Below are 27,271 nucleotides of genomic sequence, written 5' to 3'. Positions count from 1 at the left end.
GAAAACAAGGGGAAAATGTATTTGCGGACACTGATCTGTCTGCGATTTGGCCACTGTAGTACTTTGCACCCAGGAGAGCCAAAAGGCACTTAGTAAAAGCCATTTGCTGGAGTTGCCATGTTAAGTTTATTTTTGTTCCTATACCCATTTGATTCCACACTGAAGAGAGTTTGATGGGATTCTGGTTACTCCTTCTGAGGCTTTCCAACTGGAACAGAACACCATCCATCAATGTTTACATAATTCACTGTTATTCCTCCAGTTTCATGTACTGGACTCTGCAGAGGGACAAGGCAGCTTTTATTCTAGCTATGCTTGGAAACAGGGCTTAGGTTGTTGTGTGTGACGTTATACATCGTCTTTTGTTAGTGTGTGCGATGTGTGTTTTTTCCAGCATTCGTGCTAGAGGACAATCTCCCAGGGCCAAATCCCCAGCTAGGGTAAACTGAGGCAGAGTCACTGGCTTAATGGAAGTTACATCAATTTATGCTGGCTGAGGAGCTGGCCATATTTATTTTATTGTACAATAAAAATTTAGTATCCCATTAAAACGCTGAGTGTTGCATTTGTGCTGTGTGTGTACAATCATCTGAAAAATTAGCAGAAAGGAATTTTTGCCATGGAATGCATTCAGGGGATCCATACAGCAAGTCAGCCAAAACGTAATCTTATTAACTGTTTTTTCCTCAGAAAAAATCCTATTAAGGTGAAGGTGTCATTTTAACCTAGCCAAGTTAGCCAAGATGACCTAGCCAAGTTAGCTTTGGGTCTGTTACTGCTTTTTTCGCTTAAGCGATATACAGGACTAATTAGACAGTGAAACAAGATGAAATAAATCACATGATCACCAGAGAGATTACAAATAATAGTTACATATGTCCACCTAGAAGTATTATTCTAAAATCCTGAAAAAGCCCAGATGTGAACATTTTCAGAGTACAGTTAGGGTTGCCAGGTGTCTGGTTTTGAACCAGACAGTCCAGTATTTGAGCTTTCTGTTTGGGAAACAAATTGAGAAAATATAAACGAGAAAATATAAATGTCTGGTATTTTCTAACTAAGATGGAATGTAGATTGTGATGTAATGTCAAGTGTGTCCAGTATTTTTGTTGAAACCATCTGGCAACCCTAAGTACAATGGAAGGCCCGCCTCTTCTCAAAAGCCAGACTTCAATAACAATGGCTGAAGACAGCTGACACCATTTCTCCCCTAGATAAATCATGATGAAAAGGAGAAGGTAACAGGAACAAGGGGGAAAGGAAAGTAAAAGGCTGCACATCCACAGCTAATGCGTATTATGAAGTGTAGAGTCCTTTTTGGATAATTTCAATGCTATTCTTAATTTTGTGTCTGGTGCTGTGGTGAGTGTATTACCAATGACTGAAATAGAGGAGACAAAAAGAAGGAAAGAAAGACCAGAGCTGGCTGGAAAATTGAGGTATTTTCACTGCAAATTTTAACAAAAGTTATAGTTGACATTAAAATTGTATTATAAAAACATTTGGAGCAGGGAGGCAGTGAATCATGGGAGTTGTAGTAAAGCCAGGAAGCCCAGCTCATTGAGGAGAATGAGGTCATGAAGCAAAATAAACTACAACTCCCATTCAGCACTACAACTGTATTTCCAAATTGAAATATTTTGGTTTTCAGATGACACCTTCAGTGTTTCCAATGTTCAGATTTTCTGACAAAAAAATCTAATTTGCCTTGAAAGCAGACACTTTTCACACACAAATTGTCCAGTAAAATGAATTTTATCAGCCTCTTGACAAAACATCGTTGTCAGAGTGGGCACTAGGGCCATACAAGTATAATTCTCAGTATTCCTTTATCTTTTTGGGTACTCCTTGTTCTGCTCTACATTGACCAAACTCCAGCTGTTTGCCTCAGGGTGATGGTTCATGTGCTGAAGAGAATCATAAGCTACATTTGCTAGGGCTGGTTATGAGGTGCTCCTAGACTATCACATTAGGGAAGCATTATGGGGAAATTTGATCTTACTTCCTAAAACAGGAAGTTCACTGGGCCAATACTAAGTGATGTTGTGTACCAAAACCTGCCAGGAAAAAAAACAATACACAAAACAGTTCAAGGTAAATATGTGTAATCCAGAGGCAGGAAGACCACTGACAAGGAAGAGTGAACTCTTCTCTACACTACTACCTGGGAGGTAATAGGTTTTTAGCTCATGCGGTATATGCACTAGAGCTTTAGTTCCTAAGGTCGCAGGTTCACTCCTTCCTGTCAACAACCAGTTTTATATATGCAATAGATATGATTTGCCTCACACTGTCACTATGCACATATTTGTGGCATCAGCATATTCTTACAAAGCATGGACCGTTTCAGTTAGGAAAAAGTAATTTAAATGAAGAGCTTGAGACTCTGCCGTGGTGGTTTGGTTATAAAGGTAAGTGGTGGGATTATTTTGAGTGTGCTGTCTCTCACATTCCTGCCCAAACTGTGATTCAGGAACGCTTCCTGTTAAGCAAAAGTAAGGGATCGGTAAACAGGGTCCAAGATTTGGCTGACTTTGGCACACACACTAAAGAATAGTTTAATTTCTTTGTTTAAAATTGCTCATATATTTAGGACTGGGCTCATGCACACATGGTGGGTTCTGACTTTTTTGAAGGTAGACTAACAGGATGGTTTATTAGGTGATGAGCTTTCATGGGCCAGACACACCCAACTTATTAAAACTGTGGTACAAATGAGGTCAAAGAAAATAGCCAAACAATTTTTTCACCCCATCTTCCTTGTGCTCTTCCTTCTAAATCTTTGCATCCCCAACTCAAACTTTGCATGGTAAGTTAGGAAGCAGAGCATTTTTGTCTCTCTGCCCTCAAGTTAGCACAGTCAGAGTAAAGAGTTGCTACCTTTAGCCCCTTGGCTTTTCTGTTTACAAGCAGCAACTTTACAAAGCCACGGTCATGCGAGTCCACACTGGTAGGTGGCACTGCTAGGCAGTTTTCCATGCAGCAATAAACTTCTATAAATTCTTGAAAGGGCAAAAGTGTCATGAAGTGGGGGGGGGGGGGAGGGAGAGGGAGTTGCAGACTGTCTGTCTGTTTCTTTGGCATTCTACTTTGCTCAGCTATCTTTTGCTGATGCATATTCATTCTTTGTAAATGCCCCCTTGTATTGTTACCCACAGTCATCAGGCATTGTAGATATTTATATACATACATCTCTGTCTCTAACACACACCTGTGGTGGCAACGGGCATCTGCACTGTACTGCCTGGCGACTGGGCCAATGAACAGACTAGTTTGTTTTCATGCCTTTTACACATAGGTGCCAGCTCTGTGGGTGTGCCAGGGCTGGAGCACCCCGGGAAAAATCAGTGGGTGTACTGCACCCACCAGCACCAATCTCCCCCTTCTCTTTGTGCCACTTACATGCTGGCAGCCCTGTGCTTACCAACTCCTCCCGCTCCTTGCCAGCACTGTCTGAGCACCATGAACAGCTGATTGGTGCTCCGGAGGATAGGGAGAAGCAGAGATGAAGCACACTCGGGGGAAGAGGCAGAGCAGAGGTAGAACATGGGCAGGAAGAGGTAGAGCAGTGCCTTGGGGGAAATTGGAGAGGGAAGGTAGAAACTGGAGTGGAGGGCGGGGTCAAGATGAAAAATTGGCACCTAAGCTTATACTTAGCAACCAAGGTCCAGTCGGAGAACATCCCTCTCCCCATATCTCCATTCTTGAGTCAGAATAATAGCTATCCAGTAACTATTGCATGTAACGATCCAGGATATGTATGTCACATGGTTTAAACACAGAGAGGTTATTCCTGGTCTCCAACTATTAGGCACCAGAATTTCTGCTGATGAAGCAGTCCTAGTTGCCAAATTTCACATTACCGGCTCCTGAACCACATAGCCACAGTCCTAGCATGTGGGATTAGTTAGGAACTAAGGCTGTTACCAGGAGGCACCACTGTGCCCACGAGGGAAGGATGCTTACTAGACATTCAGGACAAACACTTGGTGACTCAGTACCGGATCCTATATCATGCAGTAAGAGTTTTGTCAATGACCATAATGGAGTCTGGAGAGCCCAAATCAGAAAACCAATCAGACAAGTAAGTACACGAGAGTCAAAGATACTGAAGATTTAGTAAATGGCTACTTGAAAGGTGGCTTCTACATCACAAGCAAGGAGATTTTTTAAAAAGCATACTTGATTTAGAATCATAGAACACTAGAACTGGAAGGGACCTGGATAGTCATCGCGTCCAGTCCCCTCCCCTCACGGCAGGACCAAGCAACAGATCATCCTTGACAGATGTCTATCTAACCTGCTCTTAAATATCTCCAATGACAGAGATTCCACAACTTCGTAAGGCAATTTATTTCTGTGTTTAACAGTTTCTTGCCATTTCAACCAGAAAGGACATTGTCTCAACCTCTTGATTACCTGCATCCTGCTTCAAAGATCTTTTAAGACTACACTTGAAAGAGAATCCTCTGAACTGTCATTCATGCTTAAATTCGACACTTTACACCTAAGCTTAAACAAAGACATCAATTATCTTACCCATTACAAAGATAGCTTCCCCAATTATCACCTCTAATATCATTAGCTCACAGACATTTACCTCTCCTCCCCCCCCCTCCCCCCCATTCCCCTTCTGTTCTGAAATTTGATTTGTCCTTTTCATATGTGCTCATTTTTTTAAATGTATCCTTTGGTATATATGGTTGTGACAATTTTCTTCCACTATTTGATCTGAGGAAGTGGGTCTGCCCCACGAAAGCTCATCACCTAATAAACCATCTTGATAGTCTTTAAAGTGCTACATAGTCCTGTCTTTTGTTTCAGCTACACCAGACTAACACGGCTACATTTCTATCACTATCATACAAGTATGAGTGTCATACATAGAACCAGTAGAGCATAAGCTTTCAGTTGACATTGCACATGGCCCACTTTGTACAAAATCTGGGCAAACACCCCTATGGGTGCACCAGTGATCTGTCTGCTCACTTTAAAATCCAATAACGTGATAGTTAATTTGCCTGCATAATGCACTGAAATATCCCAGTCACCTCCTCTAGCTTCCAAGAGTGAGAGTGAGTACGAGGATTTACGGTGGTATATAACAGGAGATCGTACCACTCTCTGGCTAAGCTGGCATTACTCAGAGACACTTATTGTGGCAAACACAAATGAACATTGTTTTCAATAAAATTCATAAATGCTTAAATACTAATTTCTTTTAATCATAAAATGTTATTGTAATGGAATTTTCTCACGGAACCCTTATTTTCACTTTGGGGAATCCCCGGGTTTCGTGGAACACCATTTGGAAAACACTGCCTTAGGGAATTAAAGATTTGTTTTTGGGGAAAAAAAAAGATTTACTCTCCAGCAGGTAAACATAACATGAAAGGAGAGACCCTAGATATTCACACCATACCTTGCCTCCTCCGTGAAATATATAAATAGATTCCTTGGCAATGATTAGAGAAGCAGACAGAGACAGCTCCTTTGAAACCCAGATGTTTTTGTTTGACTCTTGTGCAGCGTTGGGGTGCACTGGAAAGCACAACCTGCCCCCAAGAGAGCCTGCAGACACACTGGCAACAACTTCTATTAATTTAGGAAAACCAGCTGATTATGGCTGTGCCAGTAACACCCCCAGCCTGGTCGCTACCATTCAGTCGAGTGCAGGGCAAAGCTGGAAGAGTGGAAATTGCAAGGCTTCCGCTGTTTTTAATTAGAGGCCAAGATTGCAAAAGGCTGGAAAGGCAATCCCAAGAAGGGAGGGAGAGCATGAGCGTGGAAGGGCTTGTCAACTTCGCTCCGGGAGGCTTTGATGAAAGCTCAGCCTCTGCCAAGATTTCACCTTCCTGAGGAGAGATCTATCCTCCTTACTCTTCCTCCCCTGCTACCCACCCGCAACAGCACCTCAGGACTTGCAGCCATCTGTTTCGTTTGGAGAGCCACTCCCCACGGCAGCGCTGGGCTGGAGGCTTTCAAAGGCCTTTGTATGTCTTAGAAACATCCCCGGGCTGATATATGTGTCTCCTGTGGTAAAATAGCCCACGTATGCGTAGCATGCGGACAAGCCAAAATGGGGCTCTCCTTTCTGTGCACTGCAGCTTTCAGGATCAGGCCGCATGTTGCTCAGCCCCGGGCCGGTTTGGGAGGCCATGCAGGTGCTGTCTCTCACCCACACACCAATTGTTGTCTTTTTTCCTTTGTTGCTCTTTTCCTGACCCTCAGCGCCAGTCAGCCAGAATGAACATCTTGCTCTTAGGCCGAGGAAATAAGAGCCATTTGCCTTCCTCAGCGCAGGAGAGAAGCCCTGCTCCTTAGAAAGGGGATTCTGACGCTCTCCCCTTCAGACGGTGATGCGGATTTGTTCTCTGTAGCAGGAGACGTGAGCATAAGAACCCGACTGAACCTGGCAAAGGTAGCGCGCCCGCATCCCCCCACACACACACACTCAGCTGGCTATGTGCCCAATCCGTTAGGACGACTCAAGTTGATTTAAGTGTTGTTCCCCCTCCCCCAGGTTAGAGCCACATGCGTTGCTGCTAGCAGTGCTCACCTGCAGGCTCCTCCCCCGCCACTCCCATTGGCTGGGAATTGCAGCCAATGGGAATGACAGAGGTGCTGTCTGCAAGTGCAGAGCCACATGGAGCCACCCGTTCCACCCACCCCTGGGACCTGCACTAAGTAAGTGTCCAATCTCCTGTCCCCGCCCACATCCTCCTTCCCTCCCAGAACCCACACCTCCACCCCCAGCCTGCTTCTGCACCCCCTCCCATCCAGACCCTCCATCCCACTCCTGCATCCTACCATCCATCCAGACCCTCTACCCCCACCTCCACCCCACTCCTTCACCCTACCTCCTGCCCAGACCTTGCACTCTCCCCTCACCCTGTTCCTTCACCATAACTACAGCCCAGACCCTTCACCCTCAGCCTGCTTCCCAGCAGTCCCCTCCCACACATGGAACCCCTCATTTTTGGCCCCATCCCAGAGACATTTGAGGGGCTCACCAAATTTACTCAGCCTGGGTCCCCAGAAGAGTTCAAGCAGCCCGTGGGCCCAGGATCACTGATGATAATTGTAGAAGAACGGCTGGAAAAGAAGCAGCAAGGAACTGCCTTTCAAGGAACTGCGACCAGGGGAGCGAAGCGGACAGGGGACTTGAAGAGGGAGAGCAAAGCGACCCCACCGCCGAAGAGGCTACCCGGTGAGAGTACAAGCTGTGGTGTGAGTGTGCGCCTGTGCCTGTGCCTGACTGTTTGAATTTTACAGTTTGAAGTGTGAATTGAGAGTCTGATTCCAGGTGAGTGCTAGCAGTTTCAGTTTCAGCTTCTGTGGCAGTTGGGACTGAGAGCCTGCCATTGTTCCCTTGATTGCCTCTGATTAGCCTCAGGCTCAGCCTTCCCCTGTGTGACTCAGAAGGGGGCAGGCCTGACCTAGGCAAGCAGGCTTTAAAAAGCCAGAGCAGTGCGACCAGGGGAGCGAAGCGGACAGGGGACTGCAGACAGGGGAGTTGAAGAGGGAGTGACTGATGGTGATGAAGACCCGAAGCGCTTGTGCCAGTACTTCTCCTGTCTCCTCCACCTGTGCCTGTATCCAGACAGAGAACCTGAGCATGGATGCCTCTACCCAGGTCCTGGTGTGGTCTTGCTGTATTTGTGGCTTGCAATTCCCACTGAGTGATCTCCAGGCTGGGGGAGACAACCATTGTGAAAGGTGCCTGCTGGTGGAATCTCTCAGGCAGCAGGTGGGAGAGCTACAGGAGGAGGTGGCCAGGCTGAGGAGCATTCGAAGCCATGAGGAATTCCTGGACAGTATTCCTGTGGAGTCTACTGAGGTCACTGTCCTAGGATGTGGGACTGTTGACCAGCCACTTATGAAGGAGGCGGTGGTGCAGGGTGAGCACTGGCAGCTGGTTACTTCCGGCAGCGGGCAGTGTTCCACCCCTGCTCCTAACCCTCCCACTGTGTTGTTACATAACCGTTACACTTTACTTTCTGCAGGAGACAAGGAGTCACCCCCCACAGTGGGGGAGACCAGGCCTTGCACCACCAAGGTTGAGCAGTCTCCTGCCACCACTGCGAGGAGGAAACGTAGGGTAGTGGTGGTTGGAGACTCTCTTCTGAGGGGAACGGAGGCACCCATCTGTCGCCCTGACAGTTCATCTCGAGAGGTATGCTGTCTGCCAGGGGCCCGTATCCGAGATGTTACGGAGGCATTGTCGAGGATTATCCGGCCCTCTGACTACTACCCCATGCTACTCATCCACGTGGGCACAAATGATACTGCCAGGTGTGACACTGAGCGGATCAAGTGTGACTACAGGGCTTTGGGAGTACGGGTGAAGGAGTTTAGAGCGCAGGTGGTATTCTCTTCTATCCTTCCTGTCAAAGGTAGGAGCCCAGGCAGAGAGAGGTGCATCCTGGAGGTGAATGCCTGGCTGCGACGATGGTGTCACCAGGAGGGATTCGGCTTCCTTGATCACGGGGTGCTCTTCCAGGAAGGACTGCTTGGTGGAGACGGAGTTCACCTTTCCAGGAGCGGGAAGGCCTTGTTTGGACACAGACTGGCTAACCTTGTGAGGAGGGCTTTAAACTAGGTTTGTCGGGGGCAGGTGAGCAAAGCCCACAGGTAAGTGCTGCATGTGCGGGACTGGGAGATGGGTTGGAAATGGGGGGGACTACAGCCTATAATGGCAAGGAGAAAGGAGGGTCAGGGCACAACAGGGAGGCAAGATCAAATCAGTATCTTAGACGCCTATATACAAATGCGAGAAGTATGGGTAATAAGCAGGAAGAACTGGAATTGCTAACCAATAAATACAACTATGATATCATTGGTATTACAGAAACCTGGTGGGATGGGACGCATGATTGGAATGTTGGTATGGAAGGGTACGGCTTGCTCAGGAAGGACAGACAGGGAAAAAAGGGAGGAGGGGTTGCCTTGTATATTAAAAATGTACACACTTGGACTGAAGTGGAGATGAACGTAGGAGATAGCTGTGTAGAGAGTCTCTGGGTTAAGCTAAAAGGGGTAAAAAACGAGGGTGATATCATGCTAGGAGTCTACTACAGGCCACCTAGCCAGGTGGAAGAGGTGGATGAGGCCTTTTTTAAACAATTAACAAAACTATCCAAAGCCCAAGATTTGGTGGTGATGGGGGACTTCAACTATCCAGACATATGTTGGGAAACTAACACAGCGGGGCACAGGCTATCCAATAAGTTTCTGGACTGCATTGGAGACAACTTTCTGTTTCAGAAGGTTGAAAAAGCTACCAGAGGAGAAGCTGTTCTGGATTTGGTTTTAACAAATAGGGAGGAACTAGTTGAGAACTTGAAAGTGGAAGACAGTATAGGGGACAGTGATCACGAAATAATAGAGTTCATGATCTTAAGGAAAGGTAGAAGGGAGACCAGCACAATTGAGGTAATGGATTTCAGGAAGGCAGATTTTGATAAGCTCAGAGAACTTGTAGGTAAGGTCCCATGGGAAGCAAGACTGAAGGGAAAAACAACTGAGGAGAGTTGGAAGTATTTCAAAGGGATGTTGTTAAGGGCCCAAAAGCAAACAATTCCGCTGTGTAGGAAAGATAGAAAATATGGCAAAAGACCAGCTTGGCTTAACAAGGAGATCTTGCATGATCTCAAAATAAAAAAGGAGTCATATAAAAAATGGAAACTAGGACAAATAACAAAGGATGAATATAGGCAAGCAACACGGGAATGCAGGGGCAAGATTAGAAAGGCAAAGGCACAAAATGAGATCAAACTAGCTACAGGCATAAAGGGAAACAAGAAGACCTTTTATAAATACATTAAAAGCAAGAGGAAGACCAAGGACAGGGTAGGCCCACTGCTTAGTGAGGAGGGAGAAGCAGTATCAGGAAACTTGGAAATGGCAGAGATGCTCAATGACTTCTTTGTTTCGGTCTTCACCGAGAAGTCTGGAGGTGTGCCTAACGTAGTGAATACAAGCAGAGAGAGGGTAAGTTTAGAAGATAGGATACACAAAGAACAAGTTAAATATCACTTAGGAAAGTTAGATGTCAGCAAGTCACCAGGTCCTGATGAAATGCATCCCAGGATACTCAAGGAGCTGATAGAGGAGGTATCTGAGCCTTTAGCTATGATCTTTGAAAAATCATGGCAGACAGGGGAGATTCCAGAAGACTGGAAAAGGGCAAATATTGTGCCCATCTATAAAAAGGGGAATAAGAACAACCCAGGAAACTACAGACCGGTCAGTTTAACATCTGTCCCAGGGAAGATAATGGAGCAGGTAATTAAGGAAATCATATGCAAACACTTGGAAAGTAATAAAGTGATAGGGAATAGCCAGCATGGGTTTGTGAAGAACAAGTCATGCCAAACTAATCTGATAGCTTTCTTTGATAAGATAACGAGCCTTGTGGATAAGAGAGAAGCGGTGGATGTCATATACCTAGACTTTAGTAAGGCATTTGATACGGTCTCGCATGATATTCTTATTGATAAACTAGGCAAATATAACTTAGATAGGGCCACGATAAGGTGGGTGCATAATTGGCTGGATAACCGTAGTCAGAGAGTTGTTGTTAACGGTTGTAAATCCTGCTGGAAAGGGATAACAAGTGGAGTTCCTCAAGGGTCTGTTTTGGGACCCGTACTGTTCAATATCTTCATCAATGATGTAGATATTGGGATAGAGAGTACGCTTATTAAGTTTGCAGATGATACCAAACTGGGTGGGGTTGCGACTTCTTTGGAGGATAGGGACATAATTCAAAATGACCTTAGCAAGTTAGAGAAATGGTCAGAGGTAAACAGGATGAGGTTTAATAAAGAGAAATGCAAAGTGCTCCACTTAGGAAGGAACAATCAGTTCCATACATACAAGATGGGAAGGGACTATCTAGGAAGGAGCATGGCGGAAAGGGATCTAGGGGTCATAGTGGACCACAAGTTGAATATGAGTCAACAGTGTGATGCTGTTGCAAAAAAAGCAAATATGATTCTAGGTTGTATCAACAGGTGTGTTGTAAGCAAAACTCATGAAGTCATTCTGCCGCTCTACTCTGCACTAGTTAGGCCTCAGCTGGAGTACTGTGTCCAGTTCTGGGCGCCACATTTCAAGAGAGATGTGGAGAAATTGGAAAGGGTACAGAGAAGAGCGACAAGAATGATTAAAGGTCTAGAGAACATGACCTATGAAGCCAGGCTTCATGAACTGGGCTTGTTTAGTTTGGAAAAAAGAAGATTAAGGGGGGACATGATAGCGGTTTTCAAATATCTAAAAGGGTGTCACAAGGAGGAAGGAGAAAATTTGTTCCTCTTGGTTTCTGAGGACAGGACAAGGAGTAATGGGCTTAAAGTGCAGCAGGGGAGGTTTAGATTGGACATTAGGAAAAAATTCCTAACTGTCAGGGTGGTCAAATATTGGAATAAATTGCCAAGGGAGGTGGTGGAATCTCCCTCTCTGGAGATATTTAAGAACAGGTTAGATAGACATCTGTCAGGGATGGTGTAGACAGAGCTTGGTCCTGTCTTGAGGGCGGGGGGCTGGACTCGATGACCTCTCGAGGTCCCTTCCAGTCCTATTATTCTATGATTCTATGATTTTACTTCAGACCACAGTAGGAAAATCACAGTAGGATCATTTAGAGCACATGATGGTCACAGTGGAAGGCAAGGTTGCCACTAGCCCCCATTTCTCATCCTGTTTCAAGGAAGAAGAGTCCAACACTGCCCGGGGACGGGGGGGTCATCAGCTAATGCTCCCGCATAAATAACATGCCCACTACAGCCACAAATGGAAGGAGATAAAAATGTAGCCGTGTTAGTCTGGTGTAGCTGGAACAAAGGCCCACGAAAGCTCATCACCTAATAAACCATCTTATTAGTCTTTAAAGTGCTGCATAGTCCTGTTTTTTGTTACAAATGGAAGGATTTGTGTTGGGGTTTGTCTGCACTACGGGGTAACGCACACCACAGGGGTGCAGTGGCCAAAACACGCTTGTGTGTTGCTCATGAATTGCTGCCTGTCAGCCTCACTAGTGCACGCGAAAGTGCCCTTGTGCATTTTCACGTCGTGCTGTTTCAGCATTACACTGATGCACATGAGATTTAAATATCCCGGGCTTCATTTGCATCTTGCCGGGTTCTGCCATTTTTAAATCCCCGTTAGTGCGGACTCCGTGCCCACGGCTACACGTGGCATGGAGTAGGTAGTTTGAATTACGCTCTCTAATTCGAACTATCGTTACTCCTCGTGGAAGGAGGTGTACCAGGAGTTCGAATTAGAGAGCCTAATTCGAACTACCTACTCCGTGCTGCGTGTAGCCGCAGGCACGGAGTCCGCACTAACAGAGATTTTAAAATGGCGGCACCCGGCAAGATGCAAATGAAGCCTGGGATATTTAAATCCCGGGCTTCATTTGCAACTTCGAATGCCTACATTAGCCACCCTAGTTCGAACTAGGGTGGCAGTGTAGACATACCCTTAGAGTGACGATCAGTCCCCACTTTCTGGCAAGAGGCCTCCACCTGCCCTGCTTTCCTAAAGGGAAAAATCAAATTCTACATGTCAGAGCCCATGTGCTAAATGCTTCCCCGTAACCAGGCCACTCTCACTAACCCGTGGGTATGGCCGGAGGGAGGAGAAACAAGCAAGAGAACAAGGAACAAAACGTAATTTAGGATCAGCAAAGTGGCAGTAGGCTCCTGCTTCCTGCCTACTTCTGGCACAGCTAGACTTCCCCAGTGAGATAAAGAGAGAGCTCTAAATCCTATAGTGAAGGGAGGAGTCCAATAGTCAATGGTGATGGGACTCAGTCTTTTATAACAGGGGGGAAGCAAAAGTCTCTTCTCTTTGAGAGAGAGGGTTAGACGAGGGATGTTAGCGTGTACTCGTTTACACGATAAACCGATAAGTCTGGGTTCATCCATTAATCCTAATGGTTACATGCATCCCCTCCCCCCCTCTTGCTGCCTCTGTATCACAGAGGCAGCAGCATGGGGGGGGGGAGGGAAACAGGTGGGAGCAGTGCTCAGGGGGAGTTGGCTTAAAAGCCAGCTCCCCACAGGCACTGACTCCTGCGAAGCCGCCTGCCCCCTCCCCCATCCTGTGCTGCTGCCTTTCTCTCGGCTCTTAAAAGCCATCTCCCCATAAGCATCGGCTCCCGCCTGCCCCCCTGTGTGTAAACGTGTCACCGCTAAAAAATTCCGCTGTTGCACATTTGCAAAAACAAACCTTTTTTTAATATCCCTAGTTTGCAGGAGGGCAAAGCATCATGAGCATCTCACTGCTTTGGGGACTGGCTTCCCATTCATTTCAGTGGCCATGTTTTCAAACTTCCTTGGACTTCCTCCAGTCTTCTTTATAATCCTTGGTTCTGAGCTGGCACAGGATTCTTCTTTCATGGGGTCTGGCCCTCTTGAGACAAGAGTATCTCCTCTGCTGCTCTTGCTGCTTGAAATCATCTTCCTCTTCCATAGACTCTCCACCTACATTCTTCTGAAAAACTTAACATTTTCTCCCTCCTATATACTGCACCTTAGTTTCTCTCCCTTTCCTCTTCCATTAATCACACTTTCCATCTGACTCTTAGAGTTGGTAATAGACATATTTTCTACAGGACATTTCAAAAAAATGTCCAATGTCTAACATTTTTCAGTTTTTCAATAAAAATCAGAACGCCCAAACATTTCACTTTTTGATAACCACTTTGGGTTATTATTATTACTATTACTATTAATAATAATAATAATAATGAAAGAAACAAAACCTGGAAATGTTGATCAAATTGAGGCAAAGTTGATCGAAAATCCATCTTTCATCTGACAAAAATGTTTTGATGGAATAATGAAGACTACCTACCCTGCCTATGGTCTGACTTACTTCCATACTGGCACTGTGAGGTTCCAGGGTTTGCAGAAAAGCCGATAGCTGTGAAAAGAAGGAATTAGATTAGAAGCAAAAGTTCATCTAGCTATAGAGCAGCTACAATGTATGTTGGGTTCTTAAGTTCGCCTCAACACTGACCTTCAAGCTGACCTGGATTGATCAAGTCAAGTTGGTCTTCACGCCTTGCTGCTCTGTGTCCAGTGTTTGTCAGTAAATGAAACAGCCAAACTGTGCCAAAGTCAACTGTATCTGACATCATTTTCCTCCAGCAAAGACTGTTGCTCCCTATGGATTGGATTGAGCCAAACCAATTCATTTGACCTGAGACATCGGGTCAGATATCAGTCATGAAATACTGGCACATACAAGACAAAATGAGTGAAGAAGGAATACATATGCCTTTCTGTATTACTGCAGATAAAAAGGCCGGCCTTAAAATCCCACCAATATTTATATTTCCAGCTTATGTCTTACTAATATTTAGCTTTTGGAATCATGACTCTGACTCACTAATAGTTACTCCGGAAAGTCTTTTTATAGTATTTGACTGCTCTCCCTGCTGGAGGAACTAATGGAGATGTCTGTCATCAAAGAGTTAGGGAACCTTCCCTGAGCAAATTCTTTTTGTTACGGGTTCAACTGAGCTGCCGGACGCTTTTATACCCGCTGAACCATTAATGCCGAGGCCTTTCGACTGGCAAGGTTCTCCTCCCAGTGGCTTCACCGAGGCAAAACTAATTTTAAATCTGGCTCTCACAACAAAGACCATTTTTTTCCCCCTTTTACTGGCAAATCTGTCACAGCAACATACTGTGCTCAGACCACAGGAGTAGACTACAAATGGGACGCACTCCATTTCTTTATTGGATCCTTCACGTTAATTTTACCTAAGGTCATACATTATCTCCAGCAGCGGTGGGCAAACATTTTAGGCCTGAGGGCCACATCTGAGTAGGCAAATTGTATGGTGGGCTATAAATGCTTATTGGCCTGACCTCCTCCCAAGGGCAGATTAGGATGCGTTCAGGGTCCCCGACCAATTGGGGAGCTCCAGAAAGATGTGTGCTCCTGCGTTACCACCAGCTCTGACCCTTCGCCTGGTGTTCCAGCCAAAAAGTGAGGTCGGAGCAGGGCCAGCATCCAACCTTGGCAGGAGCACCAGGTAGAACAGGGCAAGCTCTTGACAACTCTCCCCAGCTAGAGTGACGGGCAGAGCAGTATAAACTCCTAAGCCAATGGGCAAGCTGCCTACCCTGATCTAAAGAGTAGGTGTATCAATACAAACTCTTCTGGCTGTTTTTCTCTGAAACGTTTGACACCGTCAACACATTCTTGCAGAACAATTTGATTTAGTCAAATCAGCCGTTTCCAACCCAAAATGCTTCAACTGGAAAACTTCCCACCAGTTCCATTATAAATCACTTCTCCCTGGAACAGCCCATCTGCCCCATCAGACCTCTTTGAGCCCGGCTTGGTCTCACTCTTTCATCTTGAAAGGAAAATACATTCTGGTTCCCTCGCTGGATCTTGGATGCCAAGATTTGTTTTATAACCTGGCTGAGGAGAAAATAGATTTCCCGGGTCTCTAGCAAAGGTCTGTCTGCAATACTGTCCAGACAGTGTTAATTCCTCAGCCCCTGCAGCTGCCTCTGCCAAGGTAAAGGCACCTCACTGTGGGATGGCTTTGGTTAACACCTAGGTGGTGAGAAAGTGGTTCCCACCCTGAGTACAGTGAGGCCAGATGATATTGCCCATCGTTAACATTTCAAAAAAGCAAATCTCATGCTTTTTCCCAAGCTGGCCCCTCATGCCGGCAAGAACACCTGTAAACCGGGGTCTCAAACTCAATTTACCTTCGGGCCCGTGTCAGTCCTCGCATCCTCCCAGAGGACCAGAGGGCATCACGCTCTGGCTGCTGGCCCACACATCCACCAGCCCCACCTGCCACCTTAGGCAATTGAACCCCTCCCCTGGGAGCTCCACCACCAGCAATGCAGCAAGGCTAAAATGGCTTCCAGCTGCTAAGTCCACACCACTGCTGGCATGTCCCTATGGCCTGGGAGAGGTGTGTGCAGAGCCGACCCATTCATAGGCCGGTTCAGGGCAGTCACCCCAGGTCCTGCAATGACCACCCCAACCATCCCATGGAAGGACAGGTGCCCCAGACTCAGGTTAGCCCATGGGTGAAGAAGAGCAACTGGGCTGGCCTAGGAGATGGCGGCAGAGCAGCCCAGGCTGTTGTGTTGCTCTGCTTCCTCAGGGCTCCCACCGCCACGGTGGGGGTGGGAGTGGGAGTGGGGGTGGGGGTCGGGGTGGGGGTGGGGCTGAATCCTGTGCCGCCCTGCACTAGCAGAGGCGCCATTTCAGGTCTCAACGGGGGAGGCAGGCAAATTAAAGCAGTTCTAGCCACCACCACACAGCCCCAGCCCCAACCGCCGCCACATGGCTCCAGCCCCAGCCCCAGCTACCATGCAGCCCCCACCCCGGCCACTGCCACACAGCCCCATCCCCAGCCGCCACTCAGCCCCAACCCCGGCCGCCACTCAGCCCCAACCCCGGCCGCCACCACATGGCCCCAGCCCCAGCCGCCACTTAGTCCCCACCCCGGCTGCCGCCACATGGCTCCATCCCTAGCCCCAGCTACCACACAGTCCCCACCCTGGCCGCTGCCACACAGCCCCAACCCCGGCCACCACCACATAGCCCCAGCCCCAGCTGCCACTCAGCCCCGACCCCGGCCACCACCACATGGCCCCAGCCCCAGCTGCCACTCAGCCCCGACCCCGGCCACCACCACATGGCCCCAGCCCCAGCTGCCACTCAGCCCCGACCCCGGCCACCGCCACATGGCCCCGGCCCCAGCCGCCACTCAGCCCCGACCCCGGCCACCGCCACATGGCCCCAGCCCCAGCCACCACTCAGCCCCGACCCCGTCCACCGCCGCATGGCCCCAGCCCCAGCCGCCACTCAGCCCCGACCCCGGCCACCGCCGCATGGCCCCAGCCCCAGCCGCCACTCAGCCCCGACCCCGGCCACCGCCGCATGGCCCCAGCCCCAGCCGCCACTCAGCCCCAACCCCGGCCACCGCCGCATGGCCCCAGCCCCAGCCGCCACTCAGCCCCGACCCCGCCCACCGCCGCATGGCCCCAGCCCCAGCCGCCACTCAGCCCCGACCCCGGCCACCGCCGCATGGCCCCAGCCCCAGCCGCCACCCAGCCCCGACCCCGGCCACTGCCGCATGGCCCCAGCCCCAGCCGCCACTCAGCCCCGACCCAGCCCACCGCCGCATGGCCCCAGCCCCAGCCGCCACTCAGCCCCGACCCCGGCCACTGCCGCATGGCCCCAGCCCCAGCCGCCACTCAGCCCCGACCCTGGCCACCGCCGCATGGCCCCAGCCCCAGCCGCCACTCAGCCCCGACCCCGGCCACCGCCGCATGGCCCCAGCCCCAGCCGCCACTCAGCCCCGACCCCGGCCACCGCCGCATGGCCCCAGCCCCAGGGCCTTAACTCCGGCTGCCACCACAGGTCTGGCCTCCACTTCGGCTGATGCCACAGCTCTGGCCCTCACGCTGGCCGCCACCATCTGGCCTCAGCTCTGCAGCCCAACTCCCACTGCTGCCAGGCAGCCCCAGCCATGCAGCCCCCAACTCCAGCCCCAGCTCCGGCTGCCGCCATGTGGCCCTATCTCCAAACACGGCCCCCGTCTCCAGCCGCCACCATGCAGCCTCAGCTCTGGCCTCAGCCCCGCGGCTTCAACTCCAGCCACTGCCACAGCTCCAGTCCCCAGCCCAGCCTCTGCCACAGCTCCAGCCTCCACTCCACCCACTGCCACTGATCCGGTTGCCACCATCTAGCCCCAGCCACGCAGCCTTAATTCTGGCTGCCGTCACAGATTCCAGTCCCCACCCTGGCTGCTCTGGCCTCTGCTCCGGCCGCTAGAGGCAGGAGATAGTATCCTGATACAGCAGGAAATTGAGGGGGGGCCTGCAACCTCCTTCACCCCCCCAAAATGGTGCCCACATGCACCAGCGCCGCCACCCCCCCCCCCCCCATAAACCCAAGGCTTCATCCCTCGGAGAAGGGGTGTAATAGTAGGGAGAGGGAGGAGCAGAGGCGGGAAGAGGCATGGCGGGGAGCAGGTGCTGGGCATGGGAGACAGGCACAAACCACCCCCCCAAGGGCTGCAGGGACTCATGTACCCTCAAGGATTCCTGGCTCTTAGCTCAGAGGGCAGATTTTCAAAAGGACTCCACATGTCCTTATGGGCAGGAATAGTTGCTGGAATCTTTTATAAATCTGCTCCTCTATCTTCATTGTGTAAAATGTGAGCAGGGTGCAACTGTAACCCAAAAGTTCCCTTCCTTATTTCACAGTGTATCACACGCACCCAGGGAAGGCCTCACAGAAAGCTGCTGAAATAAGAACTTGCAGGCCACCACTTCTCTTAACCATAGAGCCAGAGGGTTTTGTCTACTGTACTCTTTCAGGATCTCCCACAGCTGTTGACAAGAGGAGCCCGGGGTCTGTGGTGGACTGTGCTTTCATGATATTTGTGAAGCATTCCTAAGGGTTTAGTTGGCTTTGTGAGCTTGGATCTCGACCATCATTAGCTCTTTGCTGTAATGTCCCTTCTCTCCCTCGACTTCTAACTCCATCCTAAATAGGTTTGTAGTAAAGTCTGTTATTTCATAGCACTAAGATGTGCTTGGCTTCGAAGGAGAGGGGAGAGGAGGGAAACTGTAGGCAGCGTTTGACTGCACACACAGTACAGCTGGTGACATGCCCATACTCCGGGAAAGGGTTGCATCAGGGATACTTGGTCCAATGAATCAACTCAGCACACCACAGGCAAGAAGATAAGGGAGATGGTTTCTGTTTACACGGAGGCATTTTGCACTGCTCTGGCCAGCCCCCGAAGTGGCATAAATGTAATTAAAGAGTCTTAAACGGAGCCTTTCATGTCAATGAGACTCAGGGCCCTCACTGGCAAAGTAGCTTAGAAAACCTTGCCCCGGTGTGTCCTCCAAATCACTTCAGGGGTCAGAAGGAGCACGCGCACACATAGGCAGGCACAAGGCTTTGTATTCATCGCTTTCGATTCTTGCAGCCCATGATTAGAAAGAATATAAGTGAGGAAGCGGATGGTTCAGAGGCACCGCAACGCACCACGGAGCCTTTTGCTTCAAGATTGAGCCCAGATGGGAAACATTTGAATCAAGGAATGATATGCCCCATGACTGCCACTTAGACAGCAATCTCAGCACAGGTGAAACAGTGACCAGGCCATGAAAAGAGGAGGTAGCGTCACTGCTTGCCCTGTAAGTTGGATGCCTCGCAATGCTCTGATCTTGTGGCTCCCAACCACAGCCCATTACAGATTGTGACGGCGCGTTGGGGGTCCCCCGTCTCCTGCACCCCGAAATGGCACAAACAGACTGCACCAGCCGGTGGAATAGAGGAAGTTTATTGCCTCTCCAAGATACAGCACAGTACAGATGTAATCTGGTCACAGAGCTGGGCTAGGATGCCTCAGGCCCCCTTGAGATGGGGGGAGACTGGGCCCCTAAACTCCAGCCCCTTTCGCTAGGCTGTCTCCTCCATGCTCCCAGACAGCAACTAACTAACCCTCTTCCAGCCCTGCCCCCCAGCCAGGGCAGCATTCCCCCTTCCTTTGTTCCTCTCCATGGGGGGTATCTGGTTCAACAGGTTTGGCATCACCTTTGCATAGTGAGGTTTTCCCTGCTGGGTCTTGCTCCAGACAGCAGAGGTCACCACAGCCCAGCAAGTACCCCCACTACGTCACACAGATACCTTACCGGCCAGCAGGGCACACCTTGAAGATCTGTGTATAGCTGCAGCTCTGATCCAACCACTCTGACCCAAGTAGCCTGCCAACAACACTGGCTTCCACCAGCCTTGGTTACTACTTGCAAGGTGACCCCAACACAGTGCCAGTCCCAAATGTCCCTCAGCAGTTCTTTCCTGAAGAACTCAGCTAGTGAAGGGCCAATATTCACGTTTGTTACTGTAACACCAACAGGCAGGACTGAACCTGGGACCGCTGGAGCTTAGTGCATGAAGCTCTACAGATTGAACTAAAAGCCAGCTGGCTCTCAGCTCAGGCTATAGAGCAAACTCATTCTCTCGCTCTGTAAGTGGACTCAGTGCCACTACATGACACAGTGAACCAGACCCAGTAGGCATGTGGATTACGCTACTTTAACTGGAGTTACCAAATAGTTCAGTTTTAACAAGCACTGTGTTGGTGTAGATCAGTGGTCCCCAACCATTTGAGGCTGCCGGGTGCCAGGGGGTGTGGCCGTTTGCCTGCCAGGCGCCAGAGGGCGGGGACACCCCCCATAGCCACGTGCCCCCCCATAGCCACGTGCCCGGGGGCAGGGTCCCCTATGCGCCGCGCACCCGGAGCTGGTGCCCCCCCCAAGGGCCGCACGCCCAGGGACGGCGCCCCTCCCAAGCACCCCTCCGAAGTGCCACACGCCCAGGGCTGGTGACCCCTCCAAGCACCGCGCCCCCAGGGCCGACGCCCCCCCTCAAGTGCCGCGTGACTGGGGCCGGTGCCCCCTCCAAGCACCATGCACCCGGGGCCGGTGCCCCCCCAAGTGCCATGCGCCCAGGGCCAGCACTCCCCCCTCCCCCCCAAGTGCCACGCACCCAGAGCGTGGGCGGCCAATTTACGGTGCTCCCAGGGCCGGCGCTCACCGTGCGCCATGCGCCCAGGGCCGGCTCCAGCACTGGCACCATGCATGCACCACGTGCCCGGGGCCAGGCCATCCCCGAGCACTTGGCGGGTGCACACAAATGCCCCACGGGCACCGTGTTGGGGACCACTGGTGAAGATAAAAACATAAAACAGGTTTGTTGACAAAAGAAAATGGGGTTTCAAGTGAATTCAAGGGTCAGATATTAAAGTCAGAAACGGTTATAAAAGAAATTAAAGTAAAACACTTTCTAGCAGCTAAAATTTCACAGGCTAGACTTGGTTCACAGTAAAATCCTTACCATGAGTTCCCACCAACAGACATCAGGTTGGGATATCTGCCCTTCCCCCCAAAGTCAAAAGTCTGGTTGTCTTCTTAGGTGAGAGGGAGAATCCAGGGTGTTTTTGCTGAGATCAAAACCAGGACAGGACAAGCAAGATAGTTGCATGGGGCACAAACATTTGGGGGCAGGAAATGGGGCAAAAAACAGTAGGGAGGTGCAAATATGCTTTCTTGTCGCTAGCACTAAAATGCCTAATTACTGCACTGGTTTTGCCCATCACTTTTATAGTCCAGTCACCTTTTGAAATGCATTATTCTATGGGTTGCCCCTAAATAAAGTTCATTCTGGTTGTGTGGAAGGAGATATGGCAGCTCATGATGAAAGAGATCCTGGATTGCTAAAATGCAGATTGATCTCTTCCTGCCCTCCTTCATTTCCAAACCATGACCACCTGACAGGTGATTGATAACAGCTGGTTAGAGGTCTCAACTTGCCCCATTATCTTTGAGGAACCGGTTGACTTCTTCCCCAGACTTATCTGGTAAGCACATTTTAGTTGCAATTTCAGCTTATGTTCATAACTATGCATTTCCTCCATTCAGTACACCAGAATATTAATGGTTAGAGCATTATTAGTTGTGAAATACTCTACACGAAATATTTTGCACAAATGTTATTGCAATGAACACAGGCATGCTTTCAGACACAGGGGTCACTAATTTTCTTTCAGTGTGTTGAGTTTTCAGGTTCAGCTTCAAATAAACCTAGGACCAAATTTTTCCCATGAGAAAACATGAAAAACAGGAAAATATGTTGCCTCAGCTATCCATCCTCACCATTCACAGCATCTTCTCCCGAATCACATTCATTGAGTTTCTCTCCCTCTAATTCATGTATCAGCTCTTGGCTTTTTTATGTCTCCCGTCCCCCAACCCCCACACACACACCCATCCCTCCCCGACACTAATATTTCACGTTCAAAGAAAATCGACATCATCATGACAGTGGCAAGGCAAAATCCTCCCCAACAAACATTCTCTTCCCTTCTTTTTTGAGCTGTGGATTTTGCCCCAGGTCTTTGCTCATCTGGCTCATACATACAGCCCCAAGGAATAGGCAGAAACGATATCGTTGCAGATAGCTCATTCTATGAATAGCTTTTTTTAGCAGGGACATGGTAGAACAAGTTGCTTAAGCAGAGATCAGAAGACAGAGGAACAGTTGCTCAGCTGGTGTTAGTTTCATAGCTCCACTGATGTTAATAGCAACTGAGGTTCTGGTTAGAGATATCTGTGAGGGAATCACAAGATTGTGGCCAAGGTGCCGAATTCCCTCCAAGGCAAGCTAGACCTCAGTTTTGCAGCAAGGGGCCTGGATGTTTAGCAGTATTTTGGTGTAGCAGGCCAGAACGCCTACAGCAGCTTGGTTTAAAAGAAGAAATAGAAAGGGTTTAATTAATTAATTAATTAAATGGCTATTAATTAAGGAAATGGCTATTACAAGCCTCATGGCAGCTCCTGTGTATTTATTTTGTTATTATATTCAGTTCATTCAACCCTGCCCACGTTTCTAACAGGCCGGTTTTTTGCATTGATTGTTGGCCTGGGAAGTCAAGGGGACACTTTGGGGCTTTTGCAGCTCAGAGGTAGAGGAGGCAGTTTGGGATTGTGAAGTAAACACTTTAGCTCCCAGACTTGCTTTGCTAAAATAATGAGCAGTGAAATGGTTAATCCTGTTGCTATTTATGGGTCATCATTTTTCAGGTTAACGTTCCCGTGTGATTTATGTCCGCCGTGGGCATTAAAAGTCAGGGGTTATATACTAGAATTATGACTAAAGTGTGTTTAAACAAGGCATGTTGGTAAACGAGTCTTCCCTAATCAAAGGAATGTGTGTTTGATTCTCTGAGCAGCCTGATCTTTGAGCAAAAAAATATAACAGCCGTCCATTTTTACATATTAGGTAAACAAAGCTATTAGGATAACAAATGGGGGAAGAAATAGCATGGTGCTTCCTTCACCACAAGACTCCCTGTCGCCTTCCTCATAGCTTGAATTCTTCCACCAAAAAAAATCAATTGCCAAGGTTTTACCAGTCTATAATGCCAGAGGGTCTCATCCTGAAGTGATAAGCAATTGAATCAACTGATTGTTGGCAATACTTCTGCATTAGAAAAGGGAGGTCTCTTCTGAAAGCTAATGAAACTCTGTTTATGAATATCATGAAAGGCATGTAAGGATATATGGCTATTTAATGCTATGATGTTTTAAAGTCTATGGCCAAACAGGAAGAAACAGTTTCACTCCCAGACAGGAAGCTTGCAGTGCTGGATTGATACCCGTCAGTGGGAAATGATTTTGGAGTTGGAAAAGCCACAGGAGGGGCTGTTATCACACAAGTTAGCAGGGCCATTAACCATCTCCTGCTACACAGGACGGTGACTCTCAGCACTGTGAAGGACAGAGCGGATGGTTTTGCTACAGTGGAGTTCCTGACCAGCGGATGGGGCAATAGACTGTACACACAACTAACCACATTGAGTACACCTGCAGGAAAGGGCTAGTTTTCTATGGTTATGCAAGCACTGGTGATTCACCATGGACTCTTCACTGATATCAGCATGGGCTTGTCAGGTAAGAGGCTTGATGCTCTGGTCTTTATGAACACAGGGCTGTTCAGAACACTGCAGATATGGAAATTCTTTCCTGACCAGCCGGTCGCCACCGGCAACAGGGAAAGGCCTGTCGTGATTCTGAAGGACTCAGTCTACTCCTTGCTCCCATTGCTATGTTGACAGGACCAAGGCAAGATACAGCCAGCCAGCAGGTGCATCATGACTGTTCAAAGTGGTTGTGGAAGACGTAAGGGAAGCTGGATTGGATGTCAGTGAGGAAAATATCCCAGTGGTTATAGCTGCCTGTTGCGCCCTGTATAACATCTACGCGGCAAAGGAAGAAAAGCTGCTCTCAGAATGGAAGATGTAGGTCAGGCATGTCCAAAGTCCGGCCCGCGGGCCAAATGCGGCCCGCGGTCGGATTTAATACGGCCCCCCGCTTCTCCCGGCTCCCCGGTGCTTTTTTTAACTGGCGCGCTCAGCGCGCCGCTTCGGGAGACCGCCGCCGCCGCCGCCGCCGCCGCGGTCCCAAACCCTGCCCCTGCACTCTGCTTTGGGGCTGAGAGTGCAGGGACAGCCCCCGCTTCCTCCCCCTCTCCTGGCTCCCCGGCGCTCCTCTGACTGGGCCGCTTCCGGCCACGCCGCCGCCGTCCATGGCGGCCGCTGCGGTCCTAAAGTCCTCCATGTAGGGCACGTCCGCAGCCCCGCTCCCCCGCTTGGCTACGGGTTCGCCCTGCCCCCGGGCCGCCGTGAGGCCAGCGTGCCCTGCGCTCTCCGCCCGCCTCCGACCCTGCAGGCCCTCTACCTTGGGGCTGAGAGTGCAGGGACGGACTCCGCAGCTGCTGAGATCAGGGACGGACTCTGCAGCTGCTCAAGCTCAGTATCTGTGATTGGCCCTGCACACTGTCAGCTTCCTGGCGGGCTCAGGCACGTGGAGCTGCGAACATTAGAGACTTCGCCACAAACGGGCTCAGGCACGTGGAGCTCATCATTAGAGACTTCGCCACAAACAGCCACAAAGGCAAGAGAATTCTTGTTGGGCAGTGTATTAGTGCAGTGTATTACTTGGGCAGTGTATTAAACCTCTGGCACTGCGCTCACATGATCCTTTCCCCTTCTAGTCAATTTAAAAAAATGGCGACTGTAAATAAGAGAAGGAAAGTTGACAGTGAGGGCCGCCGCTTCCAGGACAGGTGGAAAGTGGAATATTTCTTCACTGAAATAGAGAATCACTGTGTTTGTCTGATATGCCAAGAGACTGTGGCTGTTTATAAGGAATTTAATGTCAAGAGACACTACCAGTCGAGACATAGCACATACGACAAGCTTACAGGGCACGACCGCAGTGAAAAGTTGAAGCAACTTGAAGCTGTTTTAATGTCACAACAGAAATTTTTCATAAGAGCCCGTGAGTCAAATGAAAATGCCACAAGGGCGAGCTATGAGGTGGCAACGTTAATTGCTAAAAATTGCAAATCTTTTGCTGAGGGTGACTTTATCAAAGAATGCGTTATGAAAATGGTTGAGAATATCTGTCCCGAGAAGAAGCAAGAGTTTGCCAACATTTGCCTGGCTCGTAACACTGTAGCACGGAGAATTGAAAAGATTTCATCAGATATTAAGAGACAGTTGACATCCAAAGGAGTGGATTTTGACTTCTTTTCAATAGCCTGTGATGAAAGCACGGACCTATCTGACACAGCTCAGTTGCTGATTTTTATGAGAGGGGTGGACGATGAAATAAATGTGACTGAAGAGCTACTTGACCTCCAGAGCCTTACGGACCAAACAAGAGGAAAAGATTTATTTGTTTCTGTTAGTTCCGCCATAGATGACATGAAACTGCCTTGGAACAAAGTTACTGGGATTATTACTGATGGGGCACCTGCCATGGTTGGTGAACGAAGTGGATTATCAACCCTAATCTGTAACAAGGTGATCGAAGAAGGAGGCAAAGCTATTAAACTCCATTGTATCATTCATCAACAAGTTCTCTGTGCTAAACATCTCAAATATGATCATGTTATGAAACCGGTGCTAAAGACTATTAATTTTATTCGCTCTAAAGCCCTGTGCCACCGCCAGTTTAAACAGTTTCTACTGGACATCCAGGCTGAATACGAAGATGTTTTATATCACAACGATGTAAGATGGCTCAGTCGGGGGTCTGCACTGCAGCGTTTCTACTCTCTCAGAAAGGAAATCGGAGAATTCTTGGAAACAAAGGGACAACCAATGCGAGAACTATCTGATCCTATTTGGCTGGCTGATTTGGGGTTTCTAGTTGACATAACAAAGCATCTGAATGTACTGAACACGAGTCTTCAGGGGAAAGATGCAGCGGTGAACCAGCTTTATTCACACCTCAAAGCCTTTGGGACAAAGCTGCAACTTTTCATAAGGCAGTTGTCACAAACACAGCCCAATACCATACATTTTTCAGCATTGCAGGAAATAATGAACAGTTTTCCACAGGACAATATCAGTGCGCAAACGAGCAGGTATGCAGCAGACATCGCATCTCTGGCTGGGGAGTTTAAACGGCGCTTTCAGGACTTTGCAGCTATTGAAAAGGAGATCAGCCTTTTCTCCTCTCCATTCTCTGTTGACCCCGAGGATGCTCCAGATCAGCTGCAGCTCGAGCTCATTGAGCTGCATTGTGACAGCGAGTTACACAGTCGTCACCAACAGCTCTCTCTTGTGAACTTTTACCGCCAACTGGATAAGAGCCGGTTTCAAGAGATTCGAACATTGGCTAAGAAAATGCTGAGCTTGTTTGACTCAACATATATGTGTGAGAAGACATTCTCTGCTATGACTTTAACAAGAACCGCGTGAGGACAAGACTAAGTGACTCTCACCTGTGTGACATTTTGCGCATCAAAACCACTGCCTTTGAACCAGACCTAGCCTATGTACTGCAGTCCAGATCTCAGTTTCACCCTTCACATTAGTGTAGGCAAGTTTTTTTTCAATTGAGATGAATACATTGTAAAATCTCAGTTAATGTCAGTTGGTCTAAATCAGTTATAAATATATTTGGACACAACATGTATAGTTGGTGTTATGTCGTTTGCCGTTTGCAATAAACTTTGCATAAAATAGTTAATTTGCATTTAATTTTAATGGTTCAAAGAATGTCAGGCAAAATGGTCGGCCCTCATGCATGTTCACTTCATCAAATCTGGCCCTCTTTGAAAAAAGTTTGGACACCCCTGATGTAGGTGAAGCGGCTGTCTGCTGACTCAACACTGACACAAGGGCACTATTTTCTATAGGTGGTGTTAATTTTAGCTGGTAGCTCACTCCCCAGGGTAACAAAGGCACACAGAGCTCAGCTGCTACTGGTGTCCCAAAGCCACCCAGGCCAATATGTCACTTCCAGGAAATCTACACCAGGCATGAATGTGGCTAAGAAGTAGAGCTGGAATGATCAGCTTTAACAGTTGCACACAAGCAGGAACCTGTCACAGCTGTGTGCCCTACCAAGGGAGGCAATCAGAAAAAGACCTTTCCAAAACACTTGGGGGAGGGGGGTTGGGCTTTTAAAGGGAGTGCCCATGACTCATGAGCAGTGCAATTTACAACTGTGGCCAGAGCAATCAGTCATGGGGACTATGACGTTGTGGGACCTAAGCCGATGGAGGACCCTTCGGGTTGGCACAGGTTGTGCACTGTCTAAACTCGCATTATGTCAACATAAATAGCTCAACTAGAGCACGCTATTCTGAAAGGTGGTTTCACTATGTCATTCCAATGAGGCAT

Source organism: Pelodiscus sinensis, chromosome 12 (assembly GCF_052426305.1).
Source record: "Pelodiscus sinensis isolate ZL-2025 chromosome 12, ASM5242630v1, whole genome shotgun sequence".
Taxonomy (NCBI): domain Eukaryota; kingdom Metazoa; phylum Chordata; order Testudines; family Trionychidae; genus Pelodiscus; species Pelodiscus sinensis.
The sequence above is the reverse complement of the archived record's forward strand: the minus strand, read 5'-3'. Positions refer to the sequence as shown.